Raw genomic sequence first — 5333 nt, forward strand, 5'->3', positions numbered from 1 at the left:
TGACAAAGCAAAAACAGGTTTTCAGACCCTTCACTCAGCACCTTTGGCAGCGATTACAGCCTTGAGTCTTCTTGGGTATGACGCTACAAGCTTTGCACACCTGTATTTGGGGAGTTTCTCCAATTCTTCTCTGCAGATCCTCTCAAGCTCTGTCAGGTTGGATGGGGAGTGTAGCACAGCTATTTTCAGGTCTCTCCAGATATGTTGGATCGGGTTCAAGTGCGGGCTCTGGCTGGGCCACTCAAGGACATTCAGAGACTTGTCCCAAAGCCACTCCTGCATCTTGGCTGTGTGCTCAAATCAAATCAAGATTTATTGGTCACATACACATGGTTAGCAGATGTTATTGCGAGTGTAGCGAAATGCTTGTGCTTCTAGTTCCGACAGTGCAGCAATATCTAACATCTAATCTAACAGTTCCACAACAACTACCTAATACACACAAATCTAAGTAAAGGAATAGGAATACATACATATTATCACGTTTCAGGTAAGACCCAGATGCAGGCAGTGTCGAAGTAACAAAAGTGTATTACTAGGACAGGGGCAGGCAAAATGACAGGTCAGGGGTAGGCAGAGGTCAGTAATCCAGATACGGTGCAAAAGGTCCCGAACGGCAGGCAGTCTCAGCGTCAGAGCAGGCATGGGTCAATAATCCAGTGTGGTGTGGCAAGGTACAGAATGGCAGGCAGGGTCAGGGTAGGCAGAATGGTCAGAACCGGGCAAAAACTAGAAAACAGGAACTAGAACAGACAGGAGCAAGGGGGGGTAGGTTTCACAAAAAACTAAACGAACTGGCAACAGACAAACAGAGAACACATGTATAAATATAATGGGGAAGATTGGCGACACCTGGAGGGGGGTGGAGACAGGCACAAAGACAGGTGAAACAGATCAGGGTGTGACACATAAATACATGGATGGGCAATGACAGTGCGGCATAGGCAAGATGCAATAGATGGTATAAAATACAGTATATACAAATGAGATGAGTAATGCAAGATATGTAGACATTATTAAAGTGCCATTATTAAACTAGTGATCCATTTATTAAAGTGGCCAATGATTTCAAGTCTCTATGTAGGCAGCAGCCTCTCTGTGTTAGTGACGGCTGTTTAACAGTCTGATGGCCTTGAGATAGAAGCTGTTTTTCAGTCTCTCGGTCCCAGCTTTGATGCACCTGTAATGACCTCGCCTTCTGGATGGTAGCAGGGTGAACAGGCAGTGGCTCGGGTGATTGTTGTCCTTGATAATATTTTTGGCTGACATTGGGCAGGTAGTTTGCCCCCGGTGATGCGTTGTGCAGACCACACCACCCTCTGTAGAGCCTTGCGGTTGTGGGCGCTGCAGTTGCCGTACCAGGAGGTGATGCAGCCCGACAGGATGCTCTCAATTGTGCATCTGTTAAAGTTTGTGAGGGTTTTAGTTGACAAGACAAATTTCTTCAGCCACCTGAGGTTGAAGAGGCGCTGTTGGACCTTCTTCACCACACTATCAGTGTGGGTGGACCATTTCAGTTTGTCTGTGATGTGTACGCAGGGGAACTTAAAACTTTCCACCTTCTCCACTGCTGTCCAATCGATGTGGATAGGGGGGTGCTCCCTCTGCTGTTTCCTGAAGTCCACGATCATCTCCTTTTGTTTTGTTGACAAAGGGTCGTTGTTCTGTTGGAAGGTGAACCTTCGCTCCAATCTGAGGTCCTGAGTGCTCTGGAGCAAGTTTTCATCAAGGATCACTCTGTAGCTGCCTCCCGATGTGGCGCAGCGGTCTAAGGCACTGTATCGCAGTGGGGTTCGATCCCAGGCTGTGTCATTATCAGCCATGACCAGGAGTCCCATAGAGTGGTGCACAATTTTCCCAGCATTGTCCGGGTTAGGGGAGGGTTTGGCCGAAGTGATTTACTTTGCTCATCGCGCTCTAGCGACTCCTTGTGGGGGGCCGGGCACCTGCAGGCTGACTTCGGTTGTCAGTTGAATGGTGTTTACTCCGACACATTGGTGCGGCTGGCTTCCGGGTTAAGCGAGCAGGTGCTAAGAGGAGCAGTTTGGCGGGTCATGTTTCGGAGCACACATGACTCGACCTTCGCCTCTCCCGAGCCCGTTGGGGAGTTGCAGCGATGAGATAAGATCGTAATCCCAGACGCTGAAAAACATCCCCACAACATGATGCTTCCACCAACCATGCTTCACCATAGGAATGGTGCCAGGTTTCCTCCAGACATGATGCTTAGCATTCAGGCCAAAGAGTTCAATGTTGGTTTCTTCAGACCAGACAATCTTGTTTCTCATGGTCTGAGAGTCCTTTAGGTGACTTTTGGCAAACTCCAAGCGGGCTGTCATGTGCCTTTTACTGAGGACTGGCTTCCGTCTAGCCACTCTACAATAAAGGCCTGATTGGTGGAGTGCTGCAGAGATGGTTGTCCTTCTGGAAGGTTCTCCCATCTCCACCTAGGAACTCTGGAGCACTGTCAGAGTAACCATCAGGTTCTTGGTCACCTCCCGGACCAAGGCCCTTCTCCCCCAATTGCTCAGTTTGGCCGGGCGGCCAGCTCTAGGAATCGCCTTGGTGGTTCCAAACTTCTTCCATTTAAGAATGATGGAGGCCACTGTGTTCTTGGGGATCTTCAATGCTGCAGAAATGTTTTGATACCTTTCTCCAGATCTGTGTCTCGACACAATCCTGTCTCAGAGCTCTACGGACAATTCCTTCAACCTCATGGCTTGGATTTTGCTCTGGTTAGTAAACAGCAACGTAGCTAAGTATTTAGCTGGTCTTTCGAAGAACGACAGTCGACTCATGGATTGAGGCTCTTGCAACAGTTAAAAGGTATTCAATTAGGAGCCATGCCAAAGTCAAAGAAGAACAAGAAAAGTAGAAGCAATGATCATCAGACAGGCACCCAAACGCGGCTTTTGGGAGGGAAGCCTACCATGGAGGCGGTCAAGAGACGCAAAGAAAAAGTAGCAGTGGAAAAGGATGGAGACATGTGGAACAAGGAGTCCGAGAGTGAAAGTGATAAGGATTTTGCTGAACGTGTAATTCCAAGTTTATTGTCGTTGAAGAGATGGCTGGAAGTCGGTTATATGTTTTCCGATGAAGCTAGCGGTAATGAGAGAGACGGGGCGTCGAGGATGATTGGCGTCAAGTACAAACAGAATGAGCCATACTCCAATAGCTCTGGAGGTGAATTGAAAGAGAATAAGGATCAAGTACCTGAGGTGGCAGGTGTGGTAAAGATCTCAGAGCTCGAGCCTCGCTACAATGGTCAAGATAAAGATTAATCTAGTCCAGTTATTGGAGAAAGTGGACCCCTGCCTTTTGGCTGACCCTGACAAAGTCATGTTAGGATATATCAGTTATCGCGTAAGAGCTTTTGTTCCGAACCCGCAGCGGTGTTTCAGATGCCAAGCTTATGGTGATGTTGCAGCAGTGTGTAGGAGGGAGATTCCTAGATGTGAGAAGTGTGCAGGAGGGCATGGTACAAAGGAATGTGTAGTTTCGGCAAAAGAAGCGGTATGTGTTAACTGTAGGGGTGCCCATGTTGATGGGGATCAGAAGTGTCCAGTGTGAGAGAAGCAGGTTGAGGTTGCCAGGGTCAGAGTAGTACAGAAGGTATCGTATGCTGAGGAAGTGAAGAGAGTGGAGGAAGATAGGTTGAGGGATCAGCCTACAAATGAAATCTTTTGTCAGGTTGGCTTTTTAGTGTTCATTGCGATGGTTATCAACAGTACCGCAGAAATGGAACTTAAAACACAATTACAAAATACCATAAAGATCAATGTATCAAAAATAAACTACAAGATACTTGTATTTTGAAATGTATTTAATGAAATTAAAATATAGAAATACATTTGCAAGTAGCCGGCCCGAACAGCAACAACATTCGCAGTAACGGTTACAGAAACGTTTTATTTGCTATGACTGATACGTTGTTTTTTATCTACCTTAGTTGAATGCACTGACTATAAGTCACTCATGAAAGGTTGGTCATGGCTCACATCAACACCATTATGCAGGAAACCCTAGACCCACTCCAATTCGCATACCGCCCCAACAGATCCAGAGATGATGCAATCTCAATCGCACTGCCATTTCCCACTTGAACAAAAGGAAGGAACACCTATGTAAGAATGCTGTTCATTGACTACAGCTCAGCGTTCAACACCATAGTGCCCACAAAGCTCATCACTAAGCTAAGGACCCCTCTGCAACTGGACCCTGGACTTCCTGACGGGCTGCCCCCGAGTGGTAAGGGTATTCAACAACACATCTGCCACGCTGATCCTCAACACGGGGGCCCCTCAGGGGTGCGTGCTTAGTCCCCATCTGTACTCCCTGTTCACCCACGACTCCATGGTCAAGCACGACTCCAACATCATCATTAAGTTTGCTGACGACACAACAGTGGTAGGCCTGATCACTGACAACGATGAGACAGCCTACAGGGAGGAGGTCAGAGAAATGGCATTGTGGTGCCAGGACAACAACCTCTCTCTCAATGTGAGCAAGACAAAGTAGCTGATCGTGGACTATAGGAAAAGGAGGGCCAAACAGGCCCCCATTTAACATTGACGGGGCTGAAGTGGAGCGGGTCGAGAGTTTCAAGTTCCTTGGTATCCACATCACCAACAAACTATCATGGTCCAAACACACCAAGACAGTTGTGAAGAGGGCACGACAACACCTTTTCCCCTTCAGGAGACTGAAAAGAGTTGGCATGGGTTCGAGATCCACAAAAGGTTCTACAGCTGCACCATCGAGAGCAACCTGACCGGTTGCATCCCCACCTGGTATGGCAACTGCTCAGCATCTGACCGTAAGGTGCTACAGAGGGTAGTAGGTATGGCCCAGTACATCACTGGGGCCAAGCTTCCTGACATTCAGGACCTCTATACAAGACGTGTGTCAGAAGAAGGCCCAAAAAATTGTCGAAGACTCCAGTCACCCTAGTCATAGATTGTTCTCTTTGCTACCGCACGGCAAGCGGTACCAGAGCGTCAAGTCTAGGACCAAAGGCTTCTTGACACCTTCTACCCCAAGCCATAAGACTGTGGAACAATTAATCAAATGGCCGCCCGAACTATTTACATTGACACTACTCCCCCCACCCCCTTTTGTTTTTTTGATTTGATAAGAATGTCTGCTAAATGACCAAAATGTAAATGTATATGTGAAAATCAACATACCAAAATTACTGGAAAGCACACTGGGTATTATTATTATTGGCCTTGTTTTGGGGTCATGTCTAGATGGGATACAGTTTAACCTTATTCAACCTAATCTGCTATGTTAATTCTCCTAGTCTGTGCTGCAGGACAGCAGTGATCAACAAG

Source organism: Salmo salar, chromosome ssa10 (genome assembly GCF_905237065.1).
Source record: "Salmo salar chromosome ssa10, Ssal_v3.1, whole genome shotgun sequence".
NCBI lineage: Eukaryota > Metazoa > Chordata > Actinopteri > Salmoniformes > Salmonidae > Salmo > Salmo salar.